A 15,156-nucleotide genomic window follows, 5' to 3' on the forward strand; every position below is an offset into this window, starting at 1 on the left:
GTAAGGAAGAGGGGACCAGGACACCTGCTTGGGCAGCTGGGATAAAGCACAGGGCCTCCCAGAGGGGGCCGATCGGTCAGCTCTGGTGTGGTCAAACAAACAGGAGAAGGGCCAGTAGGTGGCGTGGTGGTTAAGACACTGGACTCCCACATGGCTGACTGCAGTTCAAGTCCCAGACCTGGTAGCATTCTTTCTCACTCTCCCCCTCTCTCTATCTATCACCTCTGGTTAAAAAAATAATAATGATGTTAAATAAAATTAAATAAATAAATATTTTTTAAAAATAAGAGAAATAGGCAACCAACTGAGTCAAACCGTGCCAGGTATCGGGGACCGCCTGGACAGGCACGCAGGTCCCACCGTGTGCCTGGGCTCCTCCCTGCTTGCTGAGGACGCTGCCGTTTTAGAGCGAGAGCCAGGTGAGACCGGTGCTGGTGGCGCTGATGCGCGTGTGCACACCCGTGCTGACGCGACAAACCCTACACTTAATTCGACACCGGTCCCGAAGGTCTATGAAGGCCTGTGTTTTCTGAATCTCAGCTTAAACACCGTTTCCCAGGGCTGTCCACCCCACTCTGCAGACTAGACTTAATTCACGTTAAACACTCTCAGAGCCTGGCTATCGTGTCCAAACTGCTCATAGTTGAAGTTACAGATTTCTGGGGTTCTTTTCTTTCTGTTTTCCCTTGTTTAGGCCGTAAGCTCCTCGATTCTGAAGGTGTTTGTTTCTGCGTGACCCTGTGTTCTCAGTGTGCACAGAGTTGGCACCTAGCACGCGCTCAGCTAATGCTTGTTCAATGAATGTGTCCTAAACTGGAAAGACCAGATGCCCAAACACAAGAGAACGAGCCTGCAAGGCTGGTGAGAACATAGACATCTCCACGGCTGTTCCTGGCTGTGGCCCTTTCCGGGTGGGTCCGCATCTCCGGACAAGGCGAGCCGGCCACAGCCCCGATCCCTGCCGAGTTCCCATCATGGCATTACGGTCACCTGCAGTGTCAGAGTTGGGCTTTCTTTGAATAACGGTGGGAGGATTCAAAATGAGATTCTGAGTTACTTCTTAGGGTTTTCTGGTCTACCGACTTCAGCCAAGAATCACTTGCATTTCCCGAGACCGGAAAGATGTGGGCTTGTGTGAGTCCCCTTGGAAGGGGCTCAGACTCTCAGCAGTTCTCGGCCACTTCCTAGTGGTTTACTGCTGCTCACCCCACTAGGGTGCGGGGCCTGAGGCCGCAGCCTCAGCCCCTCGAAGTGTCTACACATGCCCTCTCTGCACACAGCAAGTGGCTGGAGGCACGCCACGGAGCCGTGAGCACGGTGCCTCCAGTGCCTTCCACTGCTGAGCTAAAACTCAATCCAGCTCCAGGGAGAAATCAGCGGTCATGTGTTCAAGGCCCAGTCCCTCACACTTTGAACTGCTCGCTGGAAACTGTTTCGCCATTTGTGCTTTCCTGCGTGTGGTGTTAGAGGGAGGGAGTGCCCAGAAAGGCTCTGGGGACACCATGGAATCCAGAGCAAGTCTGCATGACTACACCGGTGGCTGTGCCTCTTGTCCATATCAGGGGAAAAGAGGATGGGAAAGAACTGGCAGGGAGGGACCCAGAGGCCCTGGACCTTGCCCAGTGGGGGTTCCCCCAGAAGGAAGTAGGCAGAACGCTCTGGGCAGAGGGCCCGGCTTCCCTGGGGCTCTCTTCCCCACACCCCTCTCAGCCCTCGCTCCGTCCTGCTCTCGATGGCCCGGCCTTCCTCCAGGAGCACTCAGGAACCTTCCCCTCCTCCGTGTCCGCTGTCAGCCCAGTCTGGCTCAGAGTAACCCCTGCCCTCTCTGGCTCCATCCAGCCCTGGGAGTTCCCCTGCAGCCTCCCCTCTGTTGGGCCCATTTGGGGTTCTAGTTTCTTGGCTTTTCACCTCTCCTCAAAGGTTTTTCTGAATCTAAGATGGACTCCGTGTGGCTTATGGCCCCTGCTCTCCCCAGCCCTCGCTCTGTCTCCTGACTAGCTCACCGTCCTTCCCATCTCCGTGAGCCAGGATGGCCTGGAGAACCTCCGGTCAACGAGCTTCACACACCACAGGGCAGAGCAGCCCCCAGAGCCCGGCCAAGGTGAGCGCTGAGCGGGACAGCACGTGGTGTCAGGTGTGAGCCCAGAGCCCAGCCAGGGGAGCGCTGAGCAGGACACCACGCGGGTGTCAGGTGTGAGCCCCCACAGAGCCCAGCCAGGGGAGCGCTGAGCAGGACACCATGCAGGCATCAGGTGTGAGCCCAGAGCCCAGCCAGGGGAGCGCTGAGCAGGACACCACGCGGGTGTCAGGTGTGAGCCCAGAGCCTGGCGGAGGGGAATGCTGAGTGGGACACCACGTGGCGTTCAGTGTGGCCCCAGGCTCCTGCCCTAGGAGGCATACGCTTGATTGGCAGATAGCGTGGACATGTGAATGGCGTGAAGGAAAACAGCCGTGACGTGTCTCAGTTGAGTATAACAACAATGTGGAATGGCGTCTCTCTGAGAATGAAAGCACCAAAAGCAATTGACAACAAGATGATTCTAACAGACTGCTTTACGATCACCCACTTTCTGAAGCACACAGTGCCGTGCGTAAAGGACGTTCGCGGAGTGCAGTGCCTGAGGCCGACGGCTCAGCTGCGCGTGACCGCAGGGCAGAGCCTGGATGGCGCCGGGCGAGCCGGCCCACGGGCCTGGTGGCGCTCTCATCGGCCTCGCTGGGTGGGCGGGTCTTTACTGTTCATGCATTTCGAGAACAGTAACTGCCTTACAGCCCTGAGTTTCAAGTACACACACCCAGCGTGCTTCAGTATCTTTCTTCAAGTGTGGTGCTCTTTTAGCGTTGGGTATTTAAAGTTTCAGAGAGAATAGAGATAATTCACATTATTAGCATTGTGGATATTGGTATTGTTTGTGACACAACGAAACAAGGGCTACTGATCAACAAAAGAGAACCAAACCATTCAAATAATTCACTGACATCCTTGTACACTGGGCTCTGTAGGAGAATAATAGTCACAGGGACCTGGCCTTTATTGTAAAGGAGAATGCTTCCTCAGAATCGCAATGACCTCAACTGGCCGCCCCACACGAGGGGCTCAGAAACGTATCCTATCTAAAAGCCACCAGGACAAACCAAAATAGCCAAAGAGCCTCCACCTCTGTCCCTAACTTCCCCAGTTAGAGGTGTTCATGCTAAATTATATGTTTTCCCACATTCTGTACTTATTTTGTGTTTTATAGGAAACGGTCCTGTAAAAACAGGCATTCTGGTTTGTGAAGGGCTTTTCAAGCTATGGCCTCTTTGTGATTATAAAACATTTTAGTAAAGATAAATGATCTTTCCCTTATTTTTGAAATGGTACTACATAATTAATTAGATCTCATTGCACAAGGACCCAAAGGTCAGGGAGGAAACACCCAAATCTGAAGTGTCTTTTGGAGGCTCTCAGATGTTTAGAATTACGTAGAAGTGTCTGGGGATTTTTCTCAGCCCAGCGATGCTGTCTAAACTAACGTTGAATTTTTTTCTCTTAGCTTTGGAATCACGTGGCATCGAGTCAAGTCTTGCCGAGAAGAACATTCCATAGGACAATTCAAAGCAGAGCCAGTCTGATCAGAAGTGGAGCAGGGGCTTGGGCTCCACTTCCCACCTCCCCACCCTGCCCCAGGGGCACCCTCAAAGCCAGCCTGGGACCCAGGTGCAAAATGTGAAAACTCCTGTTCGTTATGGAAGGCAAGATTTTGTGGTCCTGGAAAAGACATGAGTGAGATAAAAAATAAAGAAGAACTCATTAAATGTAAAAATACTTGAAACCCGTAAGCTTTAGGGACGTGTTCTAGCCCTGAGCTTGGTAGAAAGGAGGCAGGAACAACGCCGCTAGCATCTCTGGCGTTCTCCGATGCAGTCTGTTTCCTGTTACCCTGTCGGAGGCTCTGACATCAGCCGGCAAAGTCACATGAGACAGAACGTGAGGAAACTCGTCCCTAGATGCGGGAAGCTCTGCCCCCAGGTCGACGGTCTCGGCCCGGGGAAGAACATGTGCATGAAGAAGTAGAGGGTGAATCCACGAAAACACAGCGGACTGCCAAGGCATAGCAAGGGGAGGAGGGCAATTATCCATCTCTCTCGTCCTACCGCCCTAAATACTTAAATGCTTAATACTGGCTGGAACCTTGGCTTTGGGAGGCAACAGAAACCAGATTTTTTTCCAGAGTCTTTATTTATTTATTATCATTGTAATCTTGTTTATATTTCATTGAATCACAGATAACTTTACAAGTGTATTACATTTTCTTTTACCAGAGGGAATGCCATGCATGTCAGTCAGTGCAGAGACATTAACACCCCCACTTCATCATCCAATAGCTTTCATTTTTTTCCCAATTAGCATTATTCCAATTGTTTTTTTAAACAGTCAATCACTATTTATCATTTTGTTTATAAAATGACTTTACTCAACATGAAATACTTCTCAGACCAATCCAGTTGAGAATACTAAACATGTCATCAACAGGTAATAAACAGATATCACATTGACACTTGTGTCTCTGACCCAGTTTGGAATGAGACCCAGGTCAAGAGAAGGCTCTTTGGAACCAGCAGATGGTGTAATGGCTATGTTGCTGGACTCCCATGTAGTCAACCGCGGTTCAAGTCCTGGTCCCGGTGGCTTAAACTCACACCGGGCGCATGTGCGTGCATGCCCAAGATCCCGAGAGGAGAATGGAGGAGAAGGGATTGTGGTGTGGCCATCCCCCCTTGGGGGTGATTTCTCGCTTTCGGTCTCTCTCTGTCTTTCTAGCGAGAGCATGTGCTTTATAGCAAAAACCTCTCCCCCCGCCAAAAAAAAAACAGAGAGAGAGAAGACTCTTTGCCTGGTCTAGGGTATTGTGCAGAAAAGCCCGCCACTCTGTCTGTGACAGAGAGGACCTCAGGGAGTAGGAATATGTATCTCAGTAGACTGGAGTATTATAATATATGGATCCTGAAGAAAATTCTAACAGCAGAATCCAACTACCTGGGGTTTTGAAACGAATTTGAGCCTTCTTTCTCAGGTAATTCTTCGACTTTAAAGAAATAGCCTTTGTTTTCCTGTTCTTGTCCAGAAATCCCTCAGGCATAATTAGCTTAAGCCGGGGTGAAAACTAATAATGCTCCAGGAGAACCTGCCAGAAGCAAGTCCAAAATTTCTCTCAGGGGAAATAAGTTCAAACCAGATCTGCAAGATTCTCACAACAAGAGCGAGCGTCTCTAAACATGAGCTCACAATCTAAAGTGACAAAATACCTGGGGAAAACTCCACCAAGAGCCAGACAAAGCAGACCCACATATATTAGAAAAAGACTCTCTACCAGACATTTATAGTTGAACAATAAGACAGAGACTACAAAATAAAAAAATGTAAATGATTACAGAAATAAAAGGAAAATAAGAAAATATCAAACACTGTGCAAAAGAAAAGAAAGGTTTTTGGGACTAGCAGTTAGCATAATGGCTATGTTGCTGGACTCCCATGTAGTCGACTGCGGTTCGAATCCCAGACCTGGTGACTTAAACTCAAGCCGGGCATGTGTGCGTGTTCATACGTGCCCAAGATCCCAACAGGAGAATGGAGGAGAAGGGATTGTGGCGTGGCCATCCTCCCGGGGGGTGATTTCTCACTTTCTATCTCTCTGTCTTTCTGGTGAGTGCACGCGCCCTTTAGCAAAAAAAAAAAAAACAAAAAACAAACAAACAAAAAAAAAACTCTAAAAAAAAAAAAAGAAAAAGAAAAAGGAAAAAAAAGAAAGGTTTTTGCAGAAAATGCCTAAAATGAAAATATGTTTTTGAAATTCCATCTGTACATGGACCAGGTTGGAATGTAGATACAGATATAAAGAGAATTAATTAACTGAAAAATATGAGAGGTCTTCAAAAATTCATGCAATATAGATATAATGACAAAATAACCTATGCCTGAATTTCAATATTTTTTACACCAAAGTAAACTTGTACTTTATTTCTACACACTTTTGAAGTTCCTTGTATACATATAAATATTACCTACAATAGAGTATAGACAGGTAAATACATCGAAAATATGAGTGGGAAGTAAAGACACATCAAAGATAAAATGAGAAGTCCTAACATATATTTTTAAAGGTTTTTCTGGAACTAGCAGTTGGTGTAATGGTTACGTTGCTGGACTCCCATGAAGTTGACTGTGGTTCAAGTCCTGGACCTGACAGTTTAAAACTCATGCCACGTGTGAATTCATGCGTGCCCAAGATCCTAAGAGAAGAATGGAGGAGAAGGGACTGTGGCATGGCCATCTCCCTGGGGGGGGTGATTTCTCGCTTTCTGTCTCTCTGTCTCTCCAGCAAGTGCGTGTGTTTTATAGCAAAAATATCTCTCTCTAAAAAAAGAAGAGGTTTTTCTGAGGAAGATAAATTATTGGAAGATACAGTATCAGAAATTTCTACCCTTAGTGAAAGATATAAATTCTGAAATTTAGGAAATCAATAAGTCCCAAGCAGAATAAAGTAAAAATGAGCTCATTTCTAGACACCATAGTGAGACAATTGAATGATAAAGATAAAAAGAAAATATTAAAAGCCTCTAGAAAGGGGTCAGAAGGTGGCATGGTGGCTAAGGTGATGGATTCCCACATGGCTGACCCACGTTTGAGCCCCATGCCTTGAGGCTTGAAAATACATGGAGCAGGACCAGCAGTTAGTGTAATGGCTATGTTGCTGGACTCCCACGTAGTCGACTGCGGTTCGAGTCCCAGACCTGATGGTTTAAAGTCACACCGGGCACGTGTGCGTGCGTGCCCAAGATCCCGAGAGGAGAATGGAGGAGAAGGGATTGCAGCGTGACCATCCCCTGAGGGGGTTGGGGGTGGGCCCCCCCCCCCCCCGGGGAGTGATTTCTCACTTTCCGTCTCTCTGTCTCTCTCTCTGTCTCTCTCTCTCTCTGTCTCTCTCGCGCCCTATGGCAAAAACCTCTCAAAAGAAAATAACAAAAAAAAAGAAAAGAAAATACACGGAGCACTCGCGAGTCTGCCCCAGATCCCAAGAGGAGGATGGAGGAGAGGAGACTGCAACGTGGGCAGCCTCCTGAGGGATGACTTCTCACTCTCCCTCTCTCGGTCTCTCTCCAGGTAGCACATTTATCCTATGGCAGAACCTTAAAAAAAGCATCTAGAGAGAAGCAGCATGTTATCTACGATAGAATTGAAAAGATAATAAAATGACGTGTTTGGTGCTGAAATAAAGTAAACTCAGCTGAGAATTCTATGTTCGGCTGAACGACCATTCAAGAATGAGAATGAGTTAGTTTTCAGACCCATTAGTCTTTTATAGAATGAACTTCTAAGTATGTGCATTAGTAAGAATCCAGAAAAAAAGGACGTATGAACAAAGGGACTGACAGATATCAGTACTTCTAAGCATGACCAAATTTTACAATGTAACCATAGCAGTTATTAATCTAATTAATACAAAAACAAGGTCGAGCTGAAACCTGTGGAGATTAACACAAAAGATCAAAAGATGTGTATTATAATTCTAGTGTTTTAGGGTTCTTTTATTTCTCCAGTGCTGGAGAGAAACCGTGATTGATCATATACTTCGTTAAGGACATTTTACATATTATAATTTTATAAAAACTAAGAGAAATTGAAATGTGACTATAAACTTAGTAGAGGTGGAAGAGGGTATAAGAGTCTTACTGGATGATCATGGTACAAAAAGTGACCAAAGAAATCAACATACTGAAAATGAACTAGGTGTTTCTGATTGGCCTAACTATAAGCCAGAAGCCCTCCATCATCCGGTGGAAGGTCCCAGGTGGTTTGTACATCAAGAATTCATGAAGAGTTTCCTAGGACTGTATGTGTGTGTGTATGTGTGTGTGTGTGTGTGTGTGTAATATAGGTTGTTTATACATGTTTATACATTCAATCACTGTATATCATTATAGCATGCAAAATAAGTTTTCTCATCATGAATACACAGCATATTAGTCCAGCTAAAGATATTATCATACATGTTATCAACAGGTAATTTTCCATTTTTGTGTCCCTTAAATGTTTTCCTTCTTTCTTTTCTCCTTGATTCCCTTCCTCTTCCCCTCCCCCATTTGCCACCCTCCTCCTGCATTTTCTCAAATATCCACAATTGTTCTCCATGCTTTTATATCTTCCAGTCTTTCAGTTGCTGTCATAGAGTGCAGACAAGCCGTATCTATTGAATGGAGACATACAACGTTTCTCTTTCATAGTCTGGCTTGCTTTACTTAGCTGTAAATCTTCCATGTTTGTCCACATTCTCTCAAATGTCAGGGTTTTGAGTCTTTATTAACTGAAGGCTGAACATGCAAAGCCAGAAATGGACTGTTAGAACATTACAATGCCATGTAGAAATGTTTCTGAAGGATAACAGAAAGGAGAAATTCTTCTAATGAAACAAAATTCAAGTGATTTAACTTGTGTTTTGCATGAAAGGAGAAATGCCCTGAGATACAGTTCTATGTCTAGCCAGATTCTTCAATGGGAAAAAAAAAAAAAAAAAAAACAGGAGGATTGATGACAGAGTCTTGGAAAAAGAGTTATAAAATACATATGGACCTCTTAGAATATCCCAGAGTATATGATATCTGTGCCTTGTTATGTTATGAATAACAAACAAAATGCTCCCATAGAAAATTTTTTTAAAAATCAAGTAAGATCTGTCCTGTGGCTCCCAGCCAGTCTCCCGCTACAGCAACCCTAGAGTTTGTTCAGCAGTGTTATAAACAAACTAGTCATGGCTGTGTGAAAATTGTCAGGATCAAAATCTGTGTTAACCCCTGAGTAAACCAAGCCAGGGCAGGACATGAAGGGGACGTTTCTCATGCAAGCATGCTTGATAACAAGAACAGTCACAGAAACTCCTGTGACGACATCTGCTAGAAACGGCCTGTACAAATGATAACGACCAAGGCCAACGATGACTCCAATAACAAAGGATGTGTCAGTTCACGCTCATTACTAATCCCCAAACAATGATGTAATCTCCTTTTTCCCCTTGTGATTTTTGCCTTTGAAACCATCCTGAAACGTGGAAGACCTCTCTACACATCTCCAGGGCGACTGGTTACTGTGGTGCCTAGGCATCGTACTTTACCCTGGCCCCAGTAAACTCCTATGCTTTACTTATGTTGCCTCCATTTTCCTCTTCGCTGGATGAGAGCATGGCAAAGTCTCTGCAGCAGGGACTTCTGTGGAATTTGACCCAGTTCCCACCAGAGGTGAATGTCCAGTCTGCCACCAGTTACTGTGTCTCACTCTAGAGTCCAACACGGTGTCATCCAATAGGCTCACTGGGAGCAAGTAGACTACATTGGATACCATGCTGCATGGAGAAGGAGACAGACAGTGTTACTGTCTATCTAATTTGTGTTCCTTGAGCATTACTCTTTTGCCAGCAGCAGGGTAGACCTACTGAATGTGAATAAACAATTACAATGATCACAGAGAGTACCACAAGGTAATGAAAGTTCACCTTACTAGATAAAATTCCCATGTAGCTAGAAGTCTAGCTGGATGCAAAGGAAAAACGAATGGATAGACCACCACTTATTTCCTGTTGCTCATGAAACTCAGCGGCACACAAGTAATATACTTTGTGTTGGTGTAGTCTCACCAATCCAAGATTTTATCGGGTTTTGCTATAGCTTGTATTATAAAAATAAATTTAAAATAGGAATCAACAGGTGGTGTGATGGTTAAGGTGCTAGATTCCACATGGCTGACCACCGTTCAAGTCCTGGACCTGGTGGCTTGAAAGTCACTCCAGGCACTTGTGCGTGTGTGCCCAAAATCCTGAGAGGAGACTGGAGGAAAAGGGATTGTGACATGGCCATCCCCCCAAGGGAGGTTGATTTCTCACTTTCCTTCTCTCTGTCTCTTTCTTGTGAGCACACATGCCATGTGGCAAAAACTTTAAAAGGTTAAAAAAAAAAGATTAATTTAAAATCAAATAACTGTATTACAAAAGTAAATTAAAAATTACATAATAACAGTTATCACGCTTTTCCAAACTATTCATGCTGTCCCAAAGACACTTCTATTCCCCGGCAATGGAGAGGCTAAGAGTGCCTCAGCTCAAGCACGGAACAGTACGGCTAGAGTGAGGTCAGTGCTTTGTGTGTTCTCAGACGTGAGCGTGAATACAAACCAGCCAGGCTGTGCTCAGTGGGCATGAGTGTACTCAACGCTCTCAAAGTCACTGACACAAATTATGCGTCACCATGAGTCTATCCAAAGCCCTATCCATTTTTAAAGATACTTAGAGATATTCAGCGTGGGACAGAGTGCCCCTAAGAGAATATACACACAGATACCATAAGACAAATTAATATTGTTTTAAGAAACAAGATGATGAAGTGCTGTTTGATATCATCCAAAGACAAAAATCATAACAATTTAGGGTATGTGTGCTCACCAGAGGGAAACAGCGATAGTGAGAGGGAAAGTGAGAAATCACCCCCCAGGGAGGTGGCCCACTACCACCCATTCTTCTCCATTCTCCTCCTGGGATTTTGGCCACACGTGCACACAGGGCCGGCATAGATTTTCAAGCCGATGGGTCCAAGACTTGAACCGTGTTTGACCGTGTGAGAGTCCAGCTCCATAACCCTTATACCACCTACTGGCCCCAGCTAAAAGGTTTTAATTTGCCATCTTTGAGATGCTGGAATTGGATGTCATCTCCTTAACAAAGAATAAGTGTCCCATTGATGCGAAGGAGAGCAGTAACGAAGCAGATTGGTCATTGCAATGTTACTTTCTTTATAGGGCAGGGGCAGGGAAACTAAAGAGTAGAGACTGATTGGTTAGCATCAGGTCACTTCGTTTGTGTAAGGATTAAAGCAGAGGGAACTTCATAATCATGCAAACTGCAACAAACCTGTTTGGGAAACTAGGCTGGGTCACTTTTCCTTATTTTCTGGGAGGTCAGATAGCCATGTAGTTTAGGCTTGGTGACAGGAAATTGCAGCCCAAATGACTCTATTTCATTATTTAGTTGGTCTCTTGGTGCATAGGCAGGGGCTCAGTTCAAACAGTGACCTCTTATAATTCTTATTTAGCAGTATCTAATTTGGAAGTTCATTAAGTTAACAGTGACACGAGTGAGGGTTCTTCCAGAGATGTTTCCATTTGATACACCTGGCCATTAAAATCAAAATGACCTTTATTCAAAGAACAGCTAATGTCGCAAGCTGTTGAGAGGCTCCCCAAGTAGGCCGGCAGGGCAGGGATGAGTAGATAGGCATCCTTGTAAAGTTAATTCCACAGCTGCAGGAGAATTTGCTGCCTCCAGTAAACACCAACGTGTGAGAGATGTCAGTCTGCATGCTACCATAGATTTTTTGTTTTGTTTTGTTTTGTTTTTTACAAAAGTTTTGATTTGGGATATTTTGTTGACTAGCACCAAACAAATACAGGTTCAGTCAAGCCTGATCTGCAAGGGAACAATAGAATGGAACATACCATTGAATAGAAAGGATAGAAAGAGATCAGAAAACAAGCCCTCGCTTGGCTTCAGGCACTGAAGCCAAGAAGGAAAACTTACCAACTGCCAACTAGAACCTGGGGTGAGGGGAGATATTTCTTCTCCAAACAGAGGCCAGACCCAGGGGCAGCAGGCTCTAACACAAAGTCTAGAATCAGTTGAACAATGTAATTGTCTATTGCTTGAGGGCTGGGAGTGGGGGTGGAGCAGAGCATTATTGAGAACACTCAGGTTTCAGTCTGAAAATCTACTCACTCTTGACCTGTTTAAGTAGTCCTTCCTGTGGTCACTATACCCAACATCCTTTTGCAATTTGGTACTTAAGTTAAATCACTTTATCCTATGAAAGTACTTAGACGCCTCCGAATAACTTTGGTATCCACGAGGTCCACTTCCACCCAGTTTCTTTATCTCACCATCTCCAGGGCTCTTAAAACTGCTCTGTGGCTCCACCCAGCTCAGCTCTCCTCTCCAACACCCACGTCTTGGCTTTGTAGACACTTGGTTTTTACTTTCTCTTTTTTTTGAATTTCACTTTCATTTTCTTTTCTTTTCTTTTTTTTACATTCAATCACTGTATATCTTTACAACACACAGAATGGATCCAGTCAAAGATATTACCGTATACATTATCATCTGCAGATAATCGTCCATTTTTGTGTCCCTTAAATGTTTTGCTTCTGTTTTTTCTCCTAATCCCCTCTCTCTCGTCCCCAGCACACTGTCAACCCTCCTCCCACAATGAGTACACTTATAACTACCCATTCTTGAACTCTTCAGGGCAGGCAAGCTCCTGTCCTCCCGCCTCTCTCACTCAGACTCCAACTCCACCGGCCCTTGACTCTCACAAGCCTTCCACTCCCTTTCAAGGGCCACCCCTGTCTCCACACCTTTCCTTGTTCAGCCTAGACTCCACATTCCAGCACTTGAACTTCTATCCTGCAAAAATGTTTACTACCGTGCCTCACTATCTTTGCAAAGTTTTCACATGATGATAGCCTACCATTGACTTGACCTTTATTTATTTTTATTTAAACTCTGAATTCTAACCTCTTCCTCTTCACTTCACCAGATGACCTTGCCTTCACTTGATGGAGAAACTGAAAGCCACGAAGTGGAAATGCTCTTCACACTTTGCATGTCACCTACTTACTGTATCGGTCAACACCCGGTCTTATAACTGCACTGTTGCTTGTATGCAGAGGGGTGTTCCTCTGGTTGTCTGAGTTCTGCCTGTGCTCTGGACTCTGGACACCATTCTCTCTCTCTCTCTCTCACACACACACATACACACACACACACACACACACACACACACACACATATATATATATAGTTTAATCTTCTATTAAGGAGAAAATAAAAGGTGGCATGGTGGTTAACTGGTTAATGTGCTGGACTCCCTATGGGTAACCACGGTGTGAGTACTGAGCTCAGCAGCTTGAAAATCATGCGGGGGCCATGTGCGTGCACGTGCAAAATCCCAGGAGGAGAATGAGAAGGGACCGCAGCATGGCCATTCCCCCAGGGAGTGGTTTCTCACTTTCCTTCTCACTCTCTCTCTCTGGTGAGTACATGCGCCCTATGGAATAAACCTCAAAATTAAAAGAAAAAAAAGGAAGAAAGTAACTTAGTTAATCTTATATGTAATGTCTTCAGTTAAAAGAAAGACTTCCAGAAACTGAAATTGAATGGCATTTATTTGAGCAAAGAGTACTTTGCACATGGCATGGAGTAGCCTTCAGAACCAGAACAGGTTCAGAGTGACTCCAGGGCTGCCACATGGTCAGGTGACATCTGACAGAAGAGGCGAAGTGACATACAGAGCACAGAGGTGAAGTGCTGAGGCGGCCGGATGAGTTCCGGCTCCACATCTGCCCTGTTGGAACTGGTTTGGACTGGAGGCCAACTCCGACTGACCGCAACACGGCTGCCGTGGTCGGCCAGGAGTCAGCTTCCTGTTACAGGAGTAGGTTACCGTCTGTGTTCACAAGTGGGGCTGCCTTTCACCGTGCGGGGAGAAACCTACAGCCAGATGTAGAGCACGGGCAGCAGGAACCGTAGGCCCGACTAACACTCCATCGGTATATGCGCCAGCATCGTGAGCCGGTCCCCTTAAAACATGCTCTGTTGTCAGCTTCTCCAAAGCACCATTTAACAACGGGAAGGTTTTTTTTCTTTATTCATGATAGAACGTGTGTGCGCATGAGAGAGTGAGAGAGAAATGAGCTCCCTCCACAGAGTTTGATCACACTGCACACTCTTCTTCAGCCAGCGGGATCCTGGACCCTGGTGGGCCTACATGCTGACAGTCGGGAATTTCAATGGGGTGACCATATGGGACCCAGCTTCTCTTGAGCAACGCATTGCCACCGGGCCACAGAGATGGCCTGCAAGGTTGTGCTTGTGTAGCTTATTTATGATAGCGAGCTCGTGCGTGTGCATTAGGGCGCTAGCTGAGCAGTGAGAAGGAAAGTGAGAAATCATTCCCTGGGGGGATGGCCATGCTGCAGTCCCTTCTCATGACCCTTAGTGGAAGTCCGTGTTGTCTTTCAGGAACAAGTTTAGGGAAGAGGCCTGTGGCTATGAGGTTACACCCCTCCTAGAGCCAGGTATAATCAGGCACTGAACCCAAGACCCCAAACTTTCCTCACCTTTCCTGAACTGTGCTCACTAGAATACTAAAACCTCTGCTCCAAGAGGGGCTGAGGCCTTATAGCGGAGCCTGGGGTGTGTGAGAAAGTGTGGCTGACTTCTGCGCATGCACCGGAGGGACTTTGCCTGCACGTCCCAGTCTCAGCCAGATTCTGGACCTCCTTTCACTCTGAGGAGACACAGTGCTTTGGGAATGACCCTCGGGTGCTCTCCTGACTTGTCCCGGCAATAACCCTTCCTGTCTAGACACATGGTTTCAATTGCGTTATTGACTCCTGCCTCTGAGAGGTGGACCCAGTAACAGAGAGAGTGAGAGAGAGAGGGGCAAAGAGGCAGCCTTGACAGGCCTTGTCATTCTGTGATTCCTTTGACCCGGCTCCAGCTCCTCAGGCTCTTGGATACCCACACACCTGGCATATTTTTCAGACTGACCTGGGGATCTGAACCACAGTCAGCCACGTGGCTTCCAGCACTGCAGTTCAGTTTGCTACTGACTCTGCCACCAGGTCTGCTCTTTTTTATTGGAGAAGTTTTTACCATAGGGTGCATGCGCTCGCAGACAGAGAGACAAAAAGTGAAAATTCGCCCCCCAGGAGGGATGGCCACTCCACAATCCCTTCTCCTCCGTTCTCCTCTCGGGACCTTGGGCACGCACGCACACGCGCCCGGCATGAGTTTTAAGCCACCGAGTCCAGGACGTGAACTACAGTTGACTACATGGGAGTCCAACGACATAGCCATTATGCTAACTGCTGGTCCCATGCTACCAGGCCTGCTCTAACAACAGCACATTTTAGAGCACCTACATGTGTCAGGTATTCTACAAAATTTAGCACCTACCATATGAGGTAACCGCTATTATCCCATAATACAGATTAGGAAACTGGATTTCAGACAAAATTAGGGGACCAAGTTAGATTTGGGATCAGCAACTAGGTCTTTCTATGTGAAAGTTTCTCTT

Source organism: Tupaia chinensis, unplaced genomic scaffold (assembly GCF_000334495.1).
Source record: "Tupaia chinensis unplaced genomic scaffold, TupChi_1.0 Scaffold000198_1, whole genome shotgun sequence".
Lineage (NCBI taxonomy): Eukaryota > Metazoa > Chordata > Mammalia > Scandentia > Tupaiidae > Tupaia > Tupaia belangeri.